This window comes from Nycticebus coucang, chromosome 19, assembly GCF_027406575.1.
Source record: "Nycticebus coucang isolate mNycCou1 chromosome 19, mNycCou1.pri, whole genome shotgun sequence".
Lineage (NCBI taxonomy): Eukaryota > Metazoa > Chordata > Mammalia > Primates > Lorisidae > Nycticebus > Nycticebus coucang.
In genome coordinates, this window is record NC_069798.1 from 27,659,207 (window position 1) to 27,683,593 (window position 24,387).

At 38.9% G+C, this 24,387-nt stretch overlaps 1 protein-coding gene and 1 non-coding gene across 7 annotated transcripts in view; both read left to right on the top strand.

Annotated features, from left to right (window-relative positions):
* The window catches only part of GALNT1 (polypeptide N-acetylgalactosaminyltransferase 1), a 145,276-nt gene that overhangs the window by 22,099 nt on the left and 98,790 nt on the right, over positions 1-24,387 (top strand). The window contains exon 2 of one of the 6 annotated variants that reach the window (XM_053571568.1): positions 5,853-5,997. The exons of 4 other annotated variants lie outside the window; for them this stretch is intronic. The gene's annotated coding sequence lies outside the window, so the exon portion shown is untranslated. Of the gene's footprint in view, positions 1-5,852; positions 5,998-7,648; positions 7,665-24,387 lie in introns of those variants that run through there. One more of the 6 variants, XM_053571571.1, reaches the window with a different exon arrangement.
* LOC128572212 (small nucleolar RNA SNORA26) lies at positions 6,294-6,416 on the top strand. Its single transcript, XR_008376117.1, has one exon. It is a non-coding gene; the product is annotated as a small nucleolar RNA SNORA26 (small nucleolar RNA).

The following is a 24,387-nucleotide window of genomic DNA, read 5'->3' on the forward strand; positions in this document are numbered from 1 at the left end:
CACACTTTATGGGGGCAAGACATGATTGCAAGAGGGACTTTACCTAACAATTGCAATCAGTGTAACCTGGCTTATTGTACCCTCAATGAATCCCCAACAATAAAAAAAAAAAAAAAAAAGTATAGCTATTCCTGCCCTTTTTCGTTTCTGTTTGTAGGAAATACCTTCATTTTTAGTCTGTATGTGTCTGTATAAGTGAAGTCATTTTCTTGAAGGAAGTATATAATCTTGTTTTTTGGAGGGCAGGGATGTTTAATACATTTGGCTACTCTGTTCATTGGAGAATTTAATCCACTTATATTCCATGTTATTATCAATGAGTAAAGATTTATTATTGCCATTGTGTTACTTGCTCTGGTTGTTTTGGAACTACTTTCTTCCTTTCTTATTGCCTTTTTCATGCTTAAGTAATTTTATTTTAAGTATGTCCTAATTCATCATTTTTTGTTTTTAGCTTATCTGTTATGGTTTAGTTTTTGTTTGTTTGTTTGTTTGTTTCTATTCGTCTTATTTTGTGAGAGTCCATTGCTTAGTTTTATCTTTTGCAACAGTGTGGAGGTTAGGTTCTGTCCTTTAATTTCTGAGTTCTTACTTTGCTGCTGATCCATTGTGGTGATCAGTGTGCAGAACAGATTGAAGTATTTCCTGTAGAGCTGGTCTTGTTGTGGCGAATTTCCTCAATGTTTGTATATCCGTAAATGATTTGATTGCTCCATCAATTTTGAAGCTTAGCTTAGCAGGGTACAGAATTCTGGACTGGAAATTGTTCTGTTTAAGTAGATTAAAGGTAGATGACCATTGTCTTCCTGCTTGGAAAGTTTCATTAGAGAAGTCTGCGGTCACTCTGATGGATTTGCCCCTGTAGGTCAACTGGCGCTTACTCCTGGCAGCTTGCAGAATCTTTTCTTTTGTCTTGACTTTGGACAGTTTCATCACAATGTGTCTTGGAGAAGCTCGGTTAGAGTTGAGGCTACCTGGGGTCCGATATCCCTCTGAAAGCAGTGTGTCAGAATCTTTGGTGATATTTGGGAAATTTTCTTTTATAATATTCTCTAGTATGGCTTCCATTCCTCTGGGGCATTCTTCTTCCCCTTCTGGAATTCCTATAACTCGTATGTTGGAAGGCTTCATAAAGTCCCATAATTCTGACAGTGAACGTTCTGCTTTCTCTCTCTTCTTTTCTGCCTCTTTTACTATCTGAGTTATCTCAAAAACTTTGTCTTCTACCTCTGAAATTCTTTCTTCTGCATGGTCTAACCTGTTGCTGATACTTTCTATTGCATCTTTAAGTGCCCTGATTGACTGTTTCATTTCCTTCAGCTCTGCTATATCCTTTTTATATTCTTCATATCGTTCATCTCTGATTTGATTCTGTTTTTGGATTTCCTTTTGGTTAATTTCCACTTTATTAGCAGTTTCCTTCATTGTTTCCATCATTTCTTTCATTGTTTTCAACATGTGTATTCTAAATTCCCTTTCTGTCATTCCTAACATTTCTGTATAGGTGGAATCCTCTGCAGTAGCTACCTCATGGTCCCTTGGTGGGGTTGTTCTGGACTGGTTCTTCATGTTGCCTGGAGTTTTCTGCTGATTCTTCCTCATGAGTAATTTCTTTTATCTGTTTCCTTGCCCTAATTTTCCTTTCCCTTCCTCTTGCTCTTTAAGTTCTTGTGCCTGTGGACTAAGGGTTACAGGACCAGAAGGGTGAGAAGGTTGAAGAGCAAAAAAGGGATGAAAGAAAGGAGGACCGAGTGATAAAAAAAAAAAAAAGGAAAATAGAGAAAGGAGAGGGGGTGGGTAAAAGGAATATTGACAAAAAGAAGAGAGGCACAGAAGGAGGGAGACAGAGCAATATAGGTGTACAGTAGGGTACTTTGATACAACCTTAAAAAAAAAAAACCACCTTCTGGGGGTGCCCAGTTGGGTGGTTCCCTTGAGGTCAGCAGCTCTTTGCTAACCTGATCAGACACAGTACCCCACCTCCACCAAGTAGAGAGGAAAGACAAAAATGCTATAAATCAAACCAAAACAAGCAAACAGAAAACTTTACGGGATAAAATTGGCTGGAAAAACCAAATAATAGCGGTAGAAACACTAACAAAAATGAAGTTCTAATTATTGAAATAGGCAGCAATGGGAAATTATAATTAAACTAGAAAAATTGAGAAAGAAAAAGGATCTGTATGGAAAAGGTTGAACTTAAAAAACAAAAAACAATCAACAACATCCAAATAAACAAAAAAAACAACCAAACCAAAAAAAAAAAAAAACACAACCAAAAACAAAGCAGTATGTATATGTTATTGAATATTGTCTGGGCAACACGTGGTCTTCTGGGTTATGAGATGTTAATTACAGTTCTGATAGACTGGAGGCTGCTAGTTTCTCAGACCCCAGCAGGTAGACACCCTAAATCTCTCTTCAGCCCACTTAAAAGGCACTTTGAACTTGTTCACTTGCTGAGCAGAAGCTTTCCCAGGGGAAGTGCTTGTCGCTGGAATCACTGCTGAAGTGGCTATCCACTTACCCTGTGTGCCAAAACTGGTCTCCCTCTGCTCCCGAGGGTTAGGGCTGCAAGGCAGCTCAGACCCCGCCCTTAGGCTACTTGGTCTCTGGGTTACCAGCTCCCACCCAATTCTAGCTCTGCAACCCTGAGGGCGGAGCTTCCCGGGGCAGATCGCTCACAATGGCTGCCTGTGACCCAGAGCCAAACGCTATTAGCTCCGTCTGACTCAGCGGCTCAGACTGGGGCCCTAGATGACGGCCAAAGTTCTCCGCACTCCCGCTCAGGCTCTCCCCAAGGCAGTTCAGCTGAGTGCCAAGTCCAAAGACACCAAAACAGTTCACAGGTAAGGCCTTTCTGGTTTGCAGTCTCGCTGCTACTGAACTTACAGTTGTGGGCGGGTTTAGACGGATTGAACACACGCGACCACTTGCCAGTTTTCCACTGTTTTAGTCCTCCTCTTGGGGTCCAGAAGTCTCTCACTAACTCCCTTTATCCTCTCAGGGGTGATGATAGGCAGATCCCACCAGCCAGAGATGCCTGGAGTCCTATCTCCCCAGACTCACGGTGCCCAGATGCAAGGAAGCTGTTACTCGGCTGCCATCTTGCTCCACCTCCTGTTTGTTTTTTGAGACAGGATCTTGCTCTGTCACCAGGACTAGAGTGCAGCGACATCATCATAGCTCACTGCAACCTCAAACCCCTGGGTTTAAGTGATCCTCTTGCCTCATCCTCCCATACAGCCTGACTACAGGTATGCACCACCAGGTCTGGCCAGACTATCTTTTGTGTAAAGAGGAGTCTTGCACTTGCTCGGGCTTCTCTTGAACTCCTGACTTCAGTTCTCCCGCCTAGGCCTCCCAGAGTGCTAGGATTATAGGCAGGATGTGACAGCTTTATCTATTAGAGACTTTTCCTTTGTGGTTACCATATGCTTATAAAAACCATGAATATAACAGATGGTGGTTTAACTTTGATGACAAGGAAAAGAAAAAACACAAAGAAAAACTATTAAACTCTACATTTTAAATCCAGCCCTCCCCCACATTTTAACTTTTTGTTGTCTAAGTTTACATCTCTTTATATTGTCTATCTTTTAACAGGTTGCTGTAGTTATTATTTTTGATAGATTTCTTTTTTACTCTTCACACTAAAGATATGAGTAGATCATATACCATAATTATAGCATCAAAGTATTGTGAATTTGTGTACTTATACTAGTGAGCTTTCTACCTTCAAAATGTTTTCCTTTTGGCTCCAGAGATCTTGTCATCCTTAAGCTGAATTCTGGGACATTGCTGGTGACAGTCTTGGAAGCGAATAATTGTGTTTGACTTTCTGTGGGGGAAGGTAAAGCCAGATTGCTTCTACTCTGCCATTTTTGGGACAACACTTCCTCTGTACACATTTTTAAGGTAGTATCGCGTATCTTTGACACACACATTAATTATATAATTTATTTGGAAAGAGTTAATGAGGCAACTCCTTACCTTCCTGCAGCTCCTCGTGCTGTAGACTGGTACTCTGCTATGCTCCTAGTGGCATGTGGTTGTGTTCCAGTCACAGCCCCTTTTCTTTCTGCCTGTGTGGCAGAGCGAGACTCTGAGTGATCTGTGGTGGTTGTGCTGACCCCATCCCCCTTGCTGAGGATTGATTCATAAATAGACATGTTACCATTTTAGGCTGAGGAAAGTTTGTAGAAGCTTCTGGGAAAGATGTTTTTCCTTCTCAGAAGCATGGGAAGAGGCTACCTCTCCTTGCATAGAGAGGTGAATGTGAGGCTCTGAGCCATGTGAGTCTTATTAATCAGACTCAAGGGAAAAAAAAAAAAAAACCTCAAGAAAAAAAAAACAGCTCAAGAAGGGCAGAGCTGAGAAAATTGCAGAAGAACGGAGCTGGAGCTGCTAGGTTAAGCCAACTCTGAACTCCACCCTCTCCCTGGACTAGCAGTTATGTGAGCCTGTAAGTTTCCTTGTGTTTAAGTGGTTTGAGGTAGAATTTTTATTCACTTATAGTTAAAGGCATCCTAAGAGATTTCATAATGCAGAACGCAATGGAAAGAAATAACAAGATCTGTTTGCTGGAAGTGTTTTTAAGTAGAACAACAAGGTATTGTCAAATAGGCTAGTTGCCAACCTAGTGAGGCAGAAACTATATAAATGAAGACTCAGGACCTAAATTTTAGATTGCTGACTACCCATATCACTAGACCTAAATTTCCTGGTTAGTAATAACAAGGAAGTTGCCCTGGATCAGCAATAACACACTTTTTGTCTCAGATACTCTCCATTTTTGGAAATATGAATGAAAAATATCTGATTAAGGTTAGTTAGGAAGCAAGAGTTTTTTGTTTTTTTTTCAAAAACAATGAGGCATCTCATATTTGTAGTATATTTAATATGGTTTCATAGTGTAAGTAGCTCCAAGACATTCCATTTCTAACACTGGTAAAGTCTTATAATAGTGTTTTAGAAACTTTTTTCTTTCAGAGGACTTAAATTAGTAGCACTTAAAGTTCTTGAGACTTTTCAGATCTTTTTCTTTCTTTCTTCCCCCCCCTTTTATTGTGGAAAATTTCTAATATGTATAGAAATATGAGAATAGTGTAATGAATCATTATATACTCATTATCTCACCTTAGTAATAATCAACATTTTGATTGTCTTAAAACCAGTGCTTACATTTGGCTCTTCTAGACAGGGACATTTTTCTTGTTAAGCTTTGGAGTTGGGCATTTCTTGCTTCAAGGTTTTGGTTGCCTGCATATTTTTTTCCCCCAAATACCTTTCTTTTTAGCATCCTAAGAAGGTACAGCATTATGAAAACTAGCCTTTATATTAGCAGTTATAACAAAACCATTATGAATATTTAGGGATTCACATTTGTACACACCAGAGTAGGAAGAGATATGCTAGCAAACAGTACCCAGATCTCAGTGATGTAAACGATCAAAACTTGTTGGCTTTGTTTGTGATTGGCTGGGAACCCTGTTTCACCTTATCATCCCTCTGGGACCCAAGCTGAGGGAGCGGTTACTGCCTGGAATGTTGCTAGCTCTGTTGTAGAGGGAAAGAGAACAGGGCAGATTGTTCACTGTCTCTTAAAGCTCTGTATGGAAGTGAGGCACAACATTTATGTCCACATCTCACTGGCCAAAGCAAATCACCGGGCTACCCTATGTTTCTAGGGGGTGGGAAAGTGCAGAAATACCATGTGTCTGTGGAGAGAACCAGAAATATTTACTGCATAGCGCCAGTGACTATCACAGTATTGTAGGAAATGTAAAATGTTGTCTTTCAACTTTATGTTTGGAGCCAAGACTTCAAGACTTGCTCTTTGTCTCTCACAGTTGGGTGGACTGACTCACCGCTGCTATGTAGCAGGTTTCAGGCCAGACTCGGCAAGAGCACGACTCCAGCTGACCTTGGGCCTTGGGCCTTGGGAGTTCATCACCAGCGTCTGCGGAGGTGCAGAGGTGTCAGGTCTAAGCACAGGTGTGTCCCTGACCTTGAGGGTAGTGAAATGACCCAGGACCCAAGCACGTGGCAAATGGCAGCTGGAGTGTTCCCGGGCACAGGTTTGATGCAGAGGCCCGGCGGCCTTTCCCTTAGCAGAAAGGATATTTCCACATACAGACTTAATATGCAAAACAGCTGCTTCTAACGGGTTTTTTGGGGTAATTAAAGAAACGGCTGAGATTCATGAGGTATTCACCAGAGAGAGAAAGACTGATGAAAGAAATAGTAGCAAGCCCAGTAAAAAAAAGAAAAATCCCAAATAGCCCTTTCTTGTGCCCTTTTAAGGTTGATGCAGTACTTTAAGAGGCTAACACAGAAGGGTAAAGTAGATCTCCATAAAACCCAGAGAAGAGATTTGTAAAACTCCACTTTGGATCCTGTCTGGAGTCACAGCTGAACTAAAAAAAAAGACCTCAAGACTCGTTTGCCTTCATTGAACAAGTGTAGGGAATGATACTAAAATTACTCTCATTAGTTTCTTAGCTCTTGTTTATTTTAAAGCCATCTTTAGAACAATTAATTCTTAGAGAAAGCCCTTTAGAGAGGAATTATCAATTCCTAGTTTGGATCTCTAGTTCTTTCTGGAAGGTACAGACAATTCCTTCTCTCAGGTGGTGCAGTATACCAGCCAAGGGGTAGAATATTGTATCTTCTTTACTTCTCATTAAAGGAAGATTTCCCCATCCTTTCCTTTCTTCTTTTTAAAAGTAGCATTTTGCATTTAAATTATGACATGGGTAAAATCCCAGGTTAAACCGTTATAATGTTTTAGGTGGGGTTTGGGAGTCTAGATCAGATCCCTTTGTTTTTGTTTTTTCCATCTGGAGGCTGGGATTCTGACCATCCAGTCACGGCGCTGACAGTATTTATATCACCTTCCAGAGGAAATTCTCTGAGCCCTCCCCCCATAGTCCCTGCTCAGAAGCGCTCTCCGTCATATTTTAAATCCGTCTGAAGTGTGCACCATTCCCAAGGCCACCTGGTCAGTCGCAGCTACTGTGGTTTGAAAAGGTAAATGGGCTTGGCCATTCCACTATCTTCCTGAGAATTTAACTTCCAAGACTAAGAGGCCCAAAGTCCAGCATGCCTGAGAAAGAGAAAAAGCCGTGCTCACCATAGAGAGTTTGAGGAAGTCTGAGGAGCTGAGGATGGAGAGGAAAGGAACAGAGCAGGACGATTGGGGATGGAAAGGGAAGGAAGAGGGTCCTACTGTCCCTCATGGCATGCTTGAGGGACGTGCTGCTGCTGTGCTGGGGTCCTTGGCGCGGCCTTGTGCTCTGCAGAGCTTTGAGTTTCTGCTTTCCATGGGGCCCACCCAGCTTTCTGGCGTCTCTGCCCTGCTTGGCATACCTGGGTTGCTTTCCTGCTGTAGGATTGGGTGTTGTTGCTTGTTGCAGAGACGCAGTGAGAGTAGTTAAAGCAGGAAGGAGGTCCTCTGTCCTAAGTTTGGGCATGGACAACTCATGGCTGGTATGGTGGCTTCGTACTTTCCTGAGATCTTGGTGGTTCTGATCTGCTGACCTGGGGTCTTATTTTCATCCCTGTGGTCTAAGGTGAAACCTGAGCCACCATGTTTGTGTTCCACACAGCAGGATGGAGGAAGACCCGGCATGCTTTCGTCCTTCTGAGACACCTGCCTGGAGGTATACGCAGGTCTTCTCTCCTGTCAACTAGAACTTCACTATGAAGGAGAGGGAAATGGGTCTTTATTCTTTATTCCATGTGCTGGCAAAAGTTGAGGGTTCTCTAACTGAAGAAAGGAACATGAATATTGGGGCATATCTTACAGTGTACTTCCTGCATCATTTTTAAGAGTTTTGATTAAATTTAGGATTGCTATGTCAATTTTTATTAAAAAATCTATAGAGATTTGGGGGGATTACTTTGAATCCATGTAGCAGTTTGGGGAGAATTAAATTTTAGTAGTATCAAATCATATAATCTGTAAGTATTGGATCCCTCTCCTATTTATGTCTTTCTTAAGATACAGGAAGTAACTAAGCACCAGCCACCGTGGGGGCACTGCCAGTCCAAACCCAGATATTTCTTCTTAAAAGAGCTTCACAGTTCTTCTTTATCAGTGAACAAGAGTAAACACTTTCTAAAAATCCCTAAACCTCCACAGTAAAGTGCAGTAACATATGCTAACACATATTAACACACTTGCCACTGGTGTTTTGTTTTTCTTTAAATCATATCTCATTTAATTTTTTATGCATTTGTTTTTAAAAAGTCAAACTTTGGTATTAGTGGTATTTGAGAGGATATCTACACAGCAAGCTTAAACACGAAAATTGAGGTCAAAGCGTCAGTTTATGCAGACTGTGTGGGATAACATGAGATCAGAGTTTTGTTCATGCAGTCTGTCTCCTGGGATGTAGAAACAACTTTGTATTTCAGACCTCCTCTTTGGGATGTTTTCTCTTGGACACTTTTATCTGAAGTCCATTGGTATGGTTGACAATCTGTTTTCAGATTATGTGTTAAATGTATGAATCGGAAACATTGCTGTACATAGTAATTTACTTAAATTAATTGTAGCTCTAAATGTTTTGCTATCATAGATATTTTGAGACTATCCAAAAAAAAGCTTTCCTATATAGAGATTTATTTTTAAAAGTAGAGAATGGGAAAAACTTATCATCAGAAACATAGAAAGTGGGAAGTAGGAGACAGAATGCATTTTTTAATATTGATTGTAATCAACTACCTTTTGCTTAGTAGTAATTCCCTTAGATTATCTATCTGCATTGAAGACATACATTGTAACAGTGACATCTGAAATAATTGTCTTTTATATTTGAAAACAAAATTAATGTTGAAGATTTCTCTTCAGTATACATTTGATTCTTTTTTTCTCCCCTTTCTTTTTTAAATTGTTTGGGATTCATTGAGGGTACAAAGAATTAGGTTATACTGATTGCATTTGTTAGATAAAGTCACTCTTATAATGGTGTTCCGCCCTCAATAGGTGGAACACCGTGACCCCCCATCACCCTGTCTCCTCCCCTCTTCCCACTCCCTCATTCCCCTACCCACCCCTTTTGTTAGCTTATCTACTGCCTTCATATTAGAATTGAGTGTATTGGATTCTTGCTTCTCTATTCTTGTGACGCTTTACTGAGAAGAATGTGTTCCATGTAGAACTTTTTGTAGGGTGAGTTCTTGAATTTAATTGTCCGACTTTGTATAAAGGTTCTTTTTTTAATTGTTTGGGATTCATTGAAGGTACAAAGAATTAGGTTACCCTGAATGCATTTGTTAGATAAAGTCCTTGCATTTGATTGTTATTATTATTTTTTTTTTTTTTGCAGTTTTTGGCCTGGGCTGGGTTTGAACCCGCCACCTCCAGCATATGGGGCCGGCGCCCTACCCCCTTTGAGCCACAGGCGCCACCCCATTTGATTATTTTTTGATAGAAGTACAAAGTATTTCTGAAAGTAAATTTTTTGTGAAACTAATAGTACTTAGATCACTTCTATTTTGCTGTTTTGTTTTTTTTTAATCTTCATTGTGCCTGGAATTATGTAGTTACATTTTGATGGAATCAACAGTGTGTTCACATTTCAAGGTATAGGACCAGCTGTATAACTTGTGAGGCCATTTCAGAGAGAAATTTCATTTCAGAGCCATTTCGGGCAGTGGAAACAATACCTATGCGGGCGTGGAAGCCAGAGAAAGTGTGGCGAAATTGGACAGCGAGGAGTGGTTAGAGTGACAGAAGAACAGGGCACTGAAAGAGACGTAGAAGGGGAGCAGGGTGTGGGCACAGCTGTGATGTGCAGAGTCCCCGAGGCCTCTGCCTGGAGGGGTCTCCTGTGGGACCCTCCCACGCCTGGCTGCTTGCTCTTCCAATCTCCTCCATGGTCTGCCTCAGGGAAGCCTTTCCTGATCACCCAGTGTTAGCAGCTACCCCGAAACTTGCCAAATGCCAGCTCTTTTTATTTCTTTATTGAGCACTCCTTGCTAGTTGTCGCTTTTTATTTATTGTCTATATCCCAACACTTGACTATCATTGCAGGGGAGTGGGAACATTGTCTTGTTACTGCCGTAGACCTAGAACCCAACATAAAACTAGTATTTAATAAATGTGATGGAATGACTATTATGTAAGTATGGATTTCATTTTTACCATGGCTTTGAACTTTATTCTTTAGATCAGTGGTTCTCAGCCTTACAGTTCTATAGATCCATTTATATATTTAAAATTATTGAAGACCCCAAAAAGTTTTTTTGGTGGATTATATGTGTCAATATTTACCACATTAAAGATAAAAAACAATCTGCTACAGGATTAGTTTAAAAGAAAAAAGATAACCTAGAAATTTAAAAATTATTAATTCATCTAAAATAATAAGCTCATTACACATATGTTAATATAAATGTATTTTTATGAAAAATAACTATTTTCCAAACCAGAAAAGTTAGAAGTGTAACATGATTTTATATTTTGTGCAAATTTCATTAATGTCTAAATTCTCATGGCCGGATTTTACACCTTTTTTTCTATTGAGTTTATTGATGTCACATGTCAGGTAGCAGCTGGACCTCAGCCATATACTTAGGAGGGAATGAGAGTAAAAAGGTAAATAATGACTTGGCATATTTGGACTGGGCATGGTGGTTTGTGCCTGAAATATCAGTACTTCAGGGAGACTAAAAAGGGAGGGTCACTTGAGGCCAGGAGTTTGAGAGCAGCCTAGGCAAAATAGAAAGACCCCACCTCTACAAAAAAAAAAAAAAGGAAAAAAAGAAAGCTCAGCCAGATATGGGGGCACACACCTGTAGTCCTAGCTACTGGAGAGGCTGAGGCAAGAGGAACACTTGAGCCCGGGAATTGGAGGAGCAGTAAGTTGGGATTTGCACCATGATACTCCACCCTGGACAACTCTGTTGAGTGAGACCCTGTCTTTAAAAAATTAAATTAAAAAAAAATAGTTTTGGCCTTGCACCTAGAAACAGTTTTGATGACCCCTGGACTGGGAGGAGGGAGGGTCTTGCACTACATTTTTAAGAATTGTTGCTATGTGGATGTTTTTCGTATTTCTGTATTAGTAGGAGTACACTTTCAAATAATGTCTTCTAACAAGCTCCAACATATGAACAGTTAAAGATGGAACTGTTTGGGTTAAAGTGCATGTGTGCTGGGAATGGGGAGGAGAGGAGGTCCCGGCACCATGCTTTCTGTTTCTTATTCCTTGACCAAGGTACTAAATTGGTCAAGACATTGATACCTCTGAGGTAGGAATATCGTGTGAATGAAAGTGAGGCAGGTAAACATACTATGGAGATTTTCCACTCTGTACCACAGTTTAACTTTCAGCATTTTATTTAATAATTGTTTAATATGTTATAGCTTACTACTAACATTTTAAGGATTGAAATGTCAACTATTAATATTTTATCAAGGCTATTTTCCTTTAATACATGATCATTGGTTTGGTTTCACAAAAATATATTCAATTGTAATCAGAGAGCTTAGTTTGTTTCTGGGGTTTATTTTTCTAGTTTTGTATAAATCAGTAAGAAAATTTACTGTCATTTTCAGCGAACTTACAGAAGTATCAGTCAATATTGTCTGACTCAGATTTTTAAAAGGCAGTTTGGTTTTTTTGCACATCTGAGGGTATGTATATAAAAATCAAGTCCAACACGTACACAAAAGTCAAGAGGTAGAGAAAGTTAAATTTTGGGAATTGGGTAGTCTTAATTCTCCTTGTTAAATAGAAGGGGAATTCTCATGGTCTGGAGAGTAGATGAGAATGGCAGCTGGCCAGATTCAGACCCGAGCTGGACGTGGTGTTAGCAGCTTCACCACCACTGGCTGATCTGAGTCTGTGCAGTGCTAAAATGGATTTTTTTTTTTTTGCTTGTATAAAAGGTCTTTATTGGTGAAGGGGGGATGTTGCAGGACAACAACAAGGAGGAATGAGGAAAGAAAGAGAGAGAGGGGAAAGTGGGGGAGAGATGGAGACAGAGAGACAGGGAGAGAGGGGAGAGCTAGGAGAGCGAGCGCTAAAATGGATTTGACTACTCAGGAAATGTTCTCAACATAGTCTATCTGGTTTGTATGTGGAACTGTTTATAATTTTTGTGTTTTAAAAAAGGGATCCCAACAAAGTTTTAAGACAGCATTTATATAAAACATGACCTCTAGCTTTATCATCTACTATGTAAGAGTTAGAAAGAAAAACTGAGATGTGAAGAGAAAAGTAATGAAAATAATTACAAGGTTTCAAATAACTCTCTCAGGTTTGAATTTAAATATTTTAAGATGTTTTAACTTTATACATGATTCTTGTGAAAAGAGAAAAAAACTGTCTTATAGAGTTATAAATAGGGTACATGTCTGTAAAAGATAGAAGGAAATGTAAATGGACAAGTTGCCATCTGGATTAGGTTAAAGTGCCCCCCCCCCCCAAAAAAAACACCCTACTTAATTATAATACTAATTAAATTCTAATTATTTTGAGAAATGTGAAAGATAATTCTGCTCATTTAACCATTCTATCAGTAAACATTAAGCACCTACTCTGATCCCAGTTTGTTTTAAATTTTTAATTATTTTAATTTTTTAAATAGGTTGCATTGTAAATTTGTGAGCCTCTCCAATTATCAACATTACAATGTGCCCAATTTCTTTGAAGTAGATGGAGTCATGTAGTATTAACCTACCTATTGCCCTCTATTCTGTTTCATGGCAAGAGAAGAGGAAAATATTTAATAGTTATAATTTTATGTTTAATAAAAATTAATTGATAGTGTGTTCTGTGGCAGTAAGAAAGGCTTTAGTATTAAGTACCTTGTTTACAGTCCCAGCCCCCTAATCACCAGACCCTCCTGCTCTTTCCTACCTGACTACGTGATTTCTTCTTTGCTTCCTTTGCTCTTTGCTGCCCTCTGGGCTGTAATACAGTTTACAGGTGGTGGTTGCTCTCCGCTCCTTTCCTCCCACACAGGCACTTTGTATTTGTTTGGTTTACTGATATGTGCTAAGTGTCTAGAACAGTGTTTGGCACATTTGTTGGTTGGATGAATCATTTTTCCTTTGGCTTTTTGCAGTAGAGAGGTACATTTCTTTGGTGAAAAATACTCGCGAGCACATTGTTCAGAACTTTTAGAGGCTTCTGTTTCTATTGTGGCAGCAGATTAGAGATTTTATACACATGATCTTAGCCAAAAGACCAAGAAGCAATAGACAGAGAATTTTTAAAAGTTTCACATTAAAAATATTGAGTTGGATATTCTAAGTATTCTTTTGGCCTGGCGTGATGGCTTACACCTGTAATCCTACCTAGCACGGTGGGAGGCTGAGGTGGGTGGATTTTGTGAGCTCAGCAGGCAGTTAGGCTAATAGTGACACTGGCTGCTTTGCTGAGGGTTCTGTTTCTGTATGTCCGTGAAGTCTGGAGCTTTGGCATTTTCAGGGTGACTGTGGGGTGACAGAATCTAGGGATCAGGCAGGGTGAGAAGTAAGATCCAGTGACTTTTGTATAAAAGTAAAATTCCCTGAGAGTGAGTAAACTAGTACAAAATAAAAGACCAATCCTACAGTGTAGGAGTTGGAAAAATGTAGGGTGGGGAGAGTGGGAATGGGGTAAGGAGGGCTGCCTGTCACAGCTTGTTTTTCTTTAGAAGGGCAAAATAATCTTCTCGGAGAAATTTTAACTGTAAGTCCGCTCTAAGTGGAGTTGGGGTAGGAGTTCATACTGCCTTCAGTAACAAAAAACAAGGCTGAGTGCAGTGGCTCACGCCTGTAACCCCAGCACTTTGGGAGGCTGAGGTGGGCGGATCGCCTGAGCTCAGAGGTTTGAGACCAGACTGAGATAGGGCGAGACCCCCATCTCTAAAAATAGCCGGGCGTTGTCGCGGATGCCTCTACTTCCACCTACTCGGGAGGCTGAGGCAAGAGAATTACTTGAACCCTAGAGTTTGAGGTCGAGGTGAACTGTGACACCACAGCACTCTCCCCGAGGGTGACAAAGTGAGACTTTGTCTCAGAAAAGAAAAACAAAAACCCAAGCCTAGAATTGAGTGGAAAGTGGGTCAGGTTATTAGTATTGAGAATCAAATCAAATCTTCACTGAAGGGATATAGGAACACAGGCCTCACAAAATTGACAGAGGCATGAATTTTCTAGGAGCATGATTTCAAAATTAAAAAAATCAAAAACACTTCAAATGAACCACAGTGAATTAATCAGCAGAGCAAGGAGACCATGTATTCAGGCATTCAGAAATTGCAGGTATTCTAGTTGTCCAATAAAGAATATAAAATAAATGTTTAATATATGTAGCAAGTAACGAAAATATGGCTAAACAGTAAAGAAACTATCAAAAATAATTAGACAAGCCAAATTCAGTAATGTATAAAGGAAATACTGCATATTGAACAAAGAGTTTATTCCAGGAAGACAAGCTGGATGCAGCATTAGAAGTCTTATTAATAGAATTATCCACACAAGCAGTTTAGAGTTAAACAACTGTATCATTAAAATTAAGATCTTTTAGTTTTCATTTACATGAAAAGGAGCATGTACACAAATAGAACATATTTCTAATACATTTAAAAGACAAAGATTTTTAAAATCACAGTAATATACACATTTATGTCAATACATATACATATGTAACTATGAAAAAATAAATGGGCAAAAGAAAGGAAAATCCATTTCATAGGAGAAAAACAGTAGTCATTAGACATTCGTTATCAAGGAAAATACAAATTAAAACTACATAGACAAAAAATACCCACCATTGACAAAATTATGAAAGTTGGACAATGTCAGGAATACCTCTGCGGTACTCAATGTTAGAGGCTGGCCGGCTTCTCTGTGAAAGGCCAGAGACAAAATATTTCAGGTCATACAGTCTCTGTCACAATAACTCTGTTGTTAAAGTGCCAAAACAGCCATAAATCGTACATAAACAAAGGGGTGTGGTTATGTTCCCAAAAGATTTTATTTACAAAAATAGTAGTTTATGGATTCCTGCTCTGTGACAGCAAAGTTAATGAACTGTAAGTTATGTCAACATGCATGAGTCTTAAAAACATAATGTTGGATTAAAAAGGTAGCAGAGGCCAGGGAGGTGGCTCACCTCTATAATCATAGCATTTTGGGAGGGCTGAGCTGGGAGAATTGCTTGAGGCCAGGAGTTCAAGACCATCTTGAGCAAGACTAGTCTGACCAAGAGAGACCTTATCTATATAAAAAGTAGAAAATCAGCTGGGCATGGTGGTACACACCTGTATTCCCTGCTGCTCAGAAGGCTGAGGGAGGAGGATTGCTTGAATCTGGGAGTGTGAGGTCACAGTGAGCTATGATCATGCCAGTATGCTCTAGCCTGGGCAGCAGAGTGAAACCTTGACTTAAAAAAAAAAAAAGTAATGGGAAAATACAGTGTGATTCCATTTATATAAATTCCAGAAGTGTATAATACAAAGGGACAGATTTTGTAGGTTTTACCATGGTTTCTGGAACTTGACTCATTTCATTCTGGCATTGACATTTATAATCTGGGATTTTGGCTAAATTCCTTAACTTTTAATGTGTTGGTTTTTTATCAGTAAGATGATGAGCATAATAGTACCTAGCTCGGGGTTGTTGGAAAGATTGTGTTATATAGTGCCTGTAAAAATGCTTAGCACTGGGCAGCGCCTGTGGCTCAAAGGAGTAGGGCGCTGGCCCCATATGCTGGAGGTGGCTGGCTTCAAACCCAGCCCTGGCCAGAAACCACCAAAAAAAAATGTTTAGCACCTAGGAATTGCTCAGTAATTATTGCTACGCTTTTATTCTCCTCCTTTAACTTATGTTCCTGTTAAAAGAGAGAGAGCCTTCATGGCTTTGGGAACTCTAGGTATCTTTTTATCCAGCCTCCATCGTGTATGGCTACAGTGGCTAGTACTGAGGCTTAAGCTATCCTCAAGCTGAAGTCATGAGTACCATTTGGTTCTTTTACTTAGTAAAATTTATGAACAAATTGGCAGTTTGTAAAACCCTCTGATGTATTCGTGTCATGTTTAAATCTCCAATCTGTGTCATTTGCTGAACACTTGGCAAAAACAGCTTCCTGTGTCAGCTGAACTGCTGTCTATCGTGGTGTTTAGCGTTGTCCCTGACTCCTCTTTCAGAGCCCTGCGCTCCTTCCTGTGACACCACCCGTCAGATTCTTCTGTGACCTTGCAGACCTTCCAGCCCTCTAGTTGATGATGATCTGCCCACCCCTAAAACTTCTGACTCTTCAGCTGAAAATGAAGATAAGACCCACTTGAAATGGGTGCCATTAGGATAAAATTCTCTCTCTAGTGCATGATCATCCAAAGAGGAGCCCGTTAGCCCTTGGTTCTGACTCATTTGTGCTGGGGTGGGCTCTGGTGCAAAAACAAGTGGAACATTATGAGTAGTTGCTCTGCTGTTTGAGCAGTGCTGACTGGTGGATGTTGTGCAGGCGCTCAGACAGCCTCCCCTCGTTTTTCTGGCTGGGGTACTGTTCTGTGTGCCCGTCTCACGCCCTCAGAACTCCTTATTCCAGGTGTTCATATTGACTGTCTCCTACCTAAGGACAGTGTCGCTGTCTAACTTGTCGTCTTCCTCCATGGTCTGGTAAAATGCTTGGCATACAGTAAATAGGCATTTACTAAATTCAAGCTAAGAGAACACATGTCTACATGCTTTAATTTTTGCTCACAAAACACCAGTGTATGTAATACTTGGCCCACCAAAGTAGAAAGTAAGTCCATCAGTAATCTTAATTTAGCTTTTAGCTATCTGAAACACATTTAAAAATTATGTCTTTGTTTTAACTCTGTATTTCAAAGAATTCTAGCATGTTATAAAAGCAGAGTGAATAGTAAAATAAACCCTCTTAAACCTGTATCCATCCTCCTTATTCAACAGAGACCAAGATATTTCCACACATGCTTCACCTCTCAATCTCCTGCCTACACCCAAGTCCAAGTATTTTATTTTATTTTATCTTTTTGTTTTGTTTTGAAACATTCCATTTATTTCCTCATTTAATTCTAACAAGTTACCAAGATCCTCTTATAATCCCATTTGTATATTAAATGCTTAGAGGTGGTACCTCCTCAGACACATTTTGGGATTTGCAACCGGGCCATCTGAAGTCCAGCTCCACAGTCCAGTTCTGAAACTCCTACCCTGCACTGTCTCTTGTTTCATACACACATGCCAGCGCACAGTCAAACACACGTGCTAACACACTCACACACAGCTGTGATGTGATAATTATCTTAGAAATACTACTTCTATCCGTCTCTCTATTTATCTTATTAGGAAGAAAAAGTGTGAATACTGTCTTCAGTTTATAATGATGACCCCGATATAATGGACTATCTGATCAGTGGCAAATGCTCCAATGCTCATGAAAGATGTCCAAGTATTTTAAAGCAATGGAAGACATCAGGTCATTTTACCTCTAACTTTTCGTCAGTATGTATCTCTTAAAAATGAGAACATTTTTGAATATACCTGCGATGCTGTTATTCCTAATAAAATTAATAATAATTGCTTAGTAGCATCTGATAATCGCATTTCCCCAGTGGTCCCTAAAGTGCCTGTAGATTCAAAACTCAAATAAGATTCACGTAATACATTTGGTTTTTATGAAGAAGCTCTTCTTAAGAAGAAATGAAATACCTATTTTTAATTATTTATCTCGTTTCCCCTTTTCTTTTAAATAACCCTTCTTAATATTAGGATTCTCTGTAATGAAACAATAAGCCTTGCTATATTATATTAAGTGAAAGTTGCATCTTTTCTTTCAGGCTGCTATTCCTTTCCTTCTTGGGGGGAATCAAGTATTTAATATGTACAGGGCAGTGCTGCAGTTAACAGTACAGCAAAATGCAAAATCGAAAGCTACAGTTAAATTTAACCGTTCTTTTTCAAGCAATGAGATAGCATTGTACAATTAGAACTTTTAGTGCTGTAAAATTATATTGTATTCATTAAAGAGTATATGCACTCTTTGATAATGTTTAAATAAATGCATCTTTAAAACATTTTAGTTATTCATGAATTTATGGTTATAAGAAGGAAGTTTGAGACTAGGCTAATGTGTGTTTGGAAAAGACTACTCATGGGTGAACTTAATTCTTAAATTCTCTAAAGCTCAAGTGGAGAAATATCATCTGCAAAAAATTTACCTTTTGTTTACATTTTTATCAGTAATAAAGACAAATACATGCATCTGTTTAGTATATTTAAGAAGGGAAAGAGGTAATCCAAGTGTTTAGAGGTTATAGTAGAATATAGTTTTCAGAATTAGATAATTTTTTTTTTTAAAAGTGTAGGTGTGTGTTTTGAGTTATTGGTGTGAATTAAATAGTGGAATTATTTCAGGGTATTTTTTTCACAATTTTTTAACTCTATTAACTCTACTTTTAAACTCTATTTAACTCTACTTTTTAACTCTACTTAACTCTTACATTTGTTAAGTAAATGACAGCTTAATTGCACGGTTTTTTTTTTCTTTTTGGTTCTGAGATCAGGAAGCAAGTCCTATAATCAGCCTCCCAAAGAGCTGAATAAAATTTCAGAAGGCAGTTGCGATATCATCCCTTAGACTAAGTAGCTCTAAGTAGTCTAAGTGCAGAAGCTGTTTGAAACTGTAGGGAAGATGAAAGGGAATGAGGCAGAGAATAGCTATTCACAGAAAAATCAGCAGAAGAGAATGCAAAACCACCTCAAGGGTTATAATCTAAGGGAAGTTAAATGACAGTAGGAAGAAACTAAGAGAGAAACCAAATTAGGAAAACAACACAAAAACTGATGTACCAAATTGCTGACCAGTTAATGAAAGAAAAGGAAGGTACGTGGGTTTTGCAGTGTATGGTACCTGTGATAAATTTATAACTAACTAGGACTCTCTCTTTCAGTAACATGCCAGTAAATGAACAGGTTTTCCATTTTGTTTAGTTTTTCAATAGTAACTAAATATTCCAGGCTGTTCTTTGGGCCAAAATCTTAAATTTACCCCCAACCCAAGTTTTTGGGTTTTATTTGGTCTGTTGAACAACTTTGAAAACAATTTTGATCCAAAAAGGTTACTTAAGTTAATATCCAAGAGCCTTCATGTTTGCAAATGTAAGTGACAGTCAGAATTTCATCTGCGATTTCTTTGATATTTCTCATTTCTTCTCTTCTCCCAGATCCAGTCGTGGAGGAGGGCAAGTGTGGCACTGAGCTTTGGGGAATCTATGGAGAAGGAAAATGAGGGGAAAGAGAACGACAGCAGAGATTTCCATTTAGTTTGCAGATTATTTTTGGTCTTTCTCATCCCTAGTCCAAGTGCCAAGACATGGGTTGTACAGTCTAGTTTGTTATCCAAGCTGGCAGTGGCAGTCCTGGTGAGGATGGTGTAGTAACTATGCTCTCGGGGTGTGGCTGGAAAGTTTGGAGTGAATTCTTCACCCACTCGGGTCAGCCAGCTCATAGAGTGTACCTCTTGCCTTTCTGTTCTCACTTGATCTGTGGGCCAGCAATCGTTCGTGAGTAGCATTTGAGAATCTCTTTAAAATCTGAAAAGTGCTAATAAAACTTTCTTTAATAAAAAATTGAAAAGCACAGTTACCAGAAGATAAAGAATAAGTCATGACCTCACCTTACCCCTATGTCTTTTTTTGTTTGTTTGTTTTTTGGGACAGTCTTACTTTGTCACCCCTGGTAGAGTGCTGGGCATCATAGCTCACAGCAACCTCAAAGTCGTGGGTTCAAATGATTGTCTTGCCTCAGCCTCCCGAGTAGCTGGGACTACAGGCGCCCGCCACAACGCCCGGCTTTTTTTTGTTTTTAGCAGGCCCTGGCCGGATTCGAGGTGCATGTGGCCGGCACCCGAACCACTGAGCTGCGGGCACTCAGTGTCTTGTCTTGACATTTCGCCCTTCTGTGTCATGTCAGCCTTAGATCTGGCCACATCTAAAAAATCTCTGCATTGCCCCTTCCCATCAGAAAGGTGCTTTAAGCAAGATAGAGGGTTTTTTTGTTTTTTTGTATTTTTCCTTTCAGGATACAGCAGATGTGTGGTAGCTAAGGACTCAGCTCCTTTTGTCTTTCTGCATTGCTATCCTTTACTTGTGACTTTCCTTCTCAAGGTTATCTCCTGCGCAGAAGGTCCTAGCAGCTCCATGCATTGTGTTCACATTCCAGGCAGCAGGATCTAGGAAGGGGAAAGGGCAAAGGGCCTATCTCCCATTAATCCCCTTAAAAATCTTTCCCATAACCCCACCCAGTGATTTCTGATTTTATCTTAGTGGCTTCTCTGAATGCCGGGCAGTCCAGGAGGTTGTAGTAATTATAACAGTTTAGTTTGATTTTCAAGAAAGAAGGGGAAAATAGACATTGAGTTCAACAGCTGGCAATGTGCCACAATTTAGAGCTTTATAAATAAAAAAGTTCCAATATAGTTAAAGCCCCCTCCAAATAACCATTAATACAAATTTGGTGTGTTAATTCTCATTCATATTATTCTATCTTTATAATATATGTTTGGGTACATAAGCATTATGTCTTATTTTAACATGCTTTAAAACTATACAGAGGGTGCCAAAAATGTATGTACATTTTAAGAAAGGAAAAAAAATTGTGTTAAAACTGTAATATTCAAATCCTGTTTGAGTTCTGCAATTGTAATTGCAGAGATACCATATACAGATACCATATACAAGATAACAAACATTATCAGTATATACTTAGGTATTGAATTTACAATTGTCATACAGTTTTTTCCTTTCTTAAAATGTGTATACATTTTTTGGGCAATTCCTGTATGCTAATGGAATACTGTACATATTCTGCACATTGCTTTTATCTCATTCATTGTTTATTCACATTGGTGTACATAACTCATTTATTCATTTTATGTGCTATCAGTATCTTATTTACACAGTTTATCCATTTTCCTCTTTGTTTGGGGGGGGGGAGATGGGGCAGAGTCTCCTTAGTCACCCTGGGTAGAATGCAGTGGCGTCATCAGAGCTCCTTGCAACTTCAAATTCTGGACTCTATTGATCCTCCTGCCTCAGCCTCCCAAGTAGGTGGGACTACAGGCACCTGCCATTTGCTAAAGGATCTTACTAGTTCTAATTGTCTTTATTTTCCTAGATTTTTTATCATTTCTTTTTTTGTTTTGTTGCTTTTAATTCTTAAATCTCTTTTTTCTTCGTGTTTTACTGTGCTAGATAGGCCCTCTACTACATTGTTAACAGAAGGACGTGATGGAAGGCATCTATCTTTGTCTTTTTCCTGACTTTATAGGGAATGCTTCTAAGTAGTTTGTTTACTGTAGATTTAGGACAGATATCATTTGTCAGGTTAACAAAGTCGTTCCTACTTCTAGTTTTCCAAGAGTTCTTTTGCTTTTGTTTTGAAATATTGTGAAGGGGCAAATGGGTGCTGAATTGTACTATTTTACAGAATACATATATCTTCTAAGAAGTTAGGAAGGAAGAAAATCAGGCTTTTATTCATATACTCTGATTCTGATGTCCTTTATTTCTTCATACAGATCTGAGCTTCCATCTGGTGTCTTTTTTTTTTTTTTTGGTACATAATATGTTTTTTCCCTCCAGATTCTTCCCGTATTCTCTCTGTGTCTTTGTGTTGAGCACTTTGAATGTGATATGCTCTAGTTGTGGTTTGCTTTGTATTTGTCTTGCTTAGGGTTCACTGGACTTCGGTTTGCAATTTTGTTTTTCTTCAAATTGTGTGCATTTTCGGCTATTTTTTTATGTACTTTTCTGTGTCATTTTTTTCTATGCTCTCTTTTTGAGATTATGATTTCACATATATTAAATTTTATGATGTACTACAGCTCACTGAAGTTCCCCTGATTAAAAAACTTTTCTTTTCTCATACGTCTTCAGATTGGAAAATTTCTTTTGATCTGTCTTCAGATTGACTAACCTTGTATTCTGTTGTGGGCGATCTGTTAATCCCATCAAATGAATTTTCCACTTAAGACTTGGTACTTTTGTGTTTTACGTGGTTCTTTTTTATAGTTTTTAATTTGTCTGATAAGAGCTCCCTTCATTTATTATTAACTTCGTGAAGGTATTTACAGTACCTGCTTTATAGTCCTAGTCAACTGATTTCTGCATTTGGGTCATCTTCTGCTCAATATCTGTAAACTGCGAGTTGAATTTTTCAGTTTATTTTCATGTCCAGTAATTTTTTATTACATACTGGTTTTTGTGGATAATATGGTTTTGTGACCGGCAACTGTTTTCTACTGAATAGTGTTGCAGTGAAGGGTATATCTGCTCTTAGGCAAGCAGCTGCTCTAAGGCAAATCTCAGGGAGTTAGCTCCTCTCCTCTTTCAAGAATTGGCTTCTCTCCAATTTTTGCCTTTTGGTCGCTCTTCACTGCCTTCAAATAGTTGTTTTTATAATATATTTTGCACAGAGATTGTAATTATCATTTGTGTGTAGGTAGTTCAGAGTAACCTGCTCCATTCTTCTGTGTGTTTCCTGTGCTTTTATTTTAACTTTTCCGAATCTTTATGGTTTTTGGTGTATATATTTTCATAACATTTGGCTTTTATTTTTAAAAATTCCAGTCCGACAACTTATCTTTTAATGGTACATTTATCCTTTTTGTCTTAATTTTAATAACCAACATATTGGAGTTTATTTCTGTCATTTTGTGCTTTCTAGATTTGTGGTTCTTCTATTATTTTAAATTCCTTTCCCGTTATTTTTTGAATTGATTGGTTTTCTTATACCTTCTTTTTCAACTTTGATTTTTAAGTTATATGTTCTGTTTTTATTAGTTGTTATTTTTAAATTTTTGAAATGGTGTTTGACTTTAAAAAGCCTAGAATTAATCAGATATCTTCATCCTATACACACAACCTTAAAATGCTTTAATTTCAGTTGCCTTTCTTCTTTCTCACATGATACTGTTTTCTGGATGTTTTTGTTTATTTAATAAATATTGAACTCTTCTCCTTGAGTGAAGTACAACTCCAGGTGCTGTAGCAATAGTGCTGAAGAAAGTTCCTCCCTCTTGGACCTTACAAGCTAGTACATTATAATGTAAAGTAGTGGTTGAAGCTACGGTGGAACATAAAGCATTAGGAAAAGATAAAGAATAACACGGGGTGGACAGGCTGTTTGGCAGATAAGTTTCTGTTCTCTTCAGCTATTTCATAACATGTTTTAGGGCTTGTGTATGAAGAATGTAATTCCCATGCTGGAGAAGTTTGCAGTCTAACCAGAGCATTCCAGGAAGAAGAGACGGACCTGAGCGCTATCAGCATAGGATGGCCAATGCCATGCAGCTGATGACTTTCCCAGGGAGGGTGTGTATAGAGCCGATCCAAGGCAGAGTAGGAGGAGCCAGTGAAGAAGACTGGGAAGCAAGAGCAGAAAAATAGGAGAATAACCTGGGAGCCAAGAGAAGAGGAGGCTTTACTTTATTTATAGCCTACCCTATCCAAAAATAATTTAAGATGACTGAAACATCAAATAGAATGAGGCTGGGAAAGAGTCTGGTGTTGGTAGGTAGGACATCAGAGTGACTCAATCCCTGAGTGTTTTCACTGAAATGAAGGCAGACCTTGAAGACAGAGAATAGATTTCTTACATAGAAGAGAGTAAAGGAAGGAAGAGAGAATGATAATTTATAGATTGTTTTTTTTGGGAAAAACACATAGCAAAACCTTGAAATTTTGAGGGGACTCCATGAGGAGAAAATAACATGGACCCCTGGCCCGGAGGAAGTTCCTGCTGGATCCTTACTTGCCAGAAATTGCTCCCAGGGATTGCTGGGCTACTCTGCTGTTGAGGAGGGACAGTGTATTTCCTAGTGTCTTGGAGTTCACAGTTGGGGAGAAGAGAAAGATGCTTATTTTCTGAAACCCCAACACAGTGTTTTATTGTAATGATTTAGGGATAAAAATGAAAACATTGGAGGGTTTCATTGCCCTTCAAGGGTAGGGTGTGTGTTGTGTATACACCTCTTCAGTCGTGTCACCCAGACAGTCCCTGAACTTTCCTGCCTCCCTCTTTTAGCTTACACTGGTTTTTGTCCCCTTGAAATATTCTTTTGCATTTTTCTAAGTCATCCCAGTTCCCCAGTCATGCTCCCCTCCCAATTTTTCTCCTCTGAATACTGTAGCCCATCAACAACTTTCAGCACCTGTTGCAAAGATACAAAAACATTCTGTAAAATGTGAAATAGCCTACAAACTCACCTTGTTATCTTTCCCTCCATATTGCAAGTTTCTTCAGGATAGAGACTGGACCTTTTTCATATTTGTGTGGATAAGACCACTTAGCACAGTGTCTCACACATATTTGATAAAGTTAGAGTGAATTTGGGATATGTGATTCTCATGTAAATT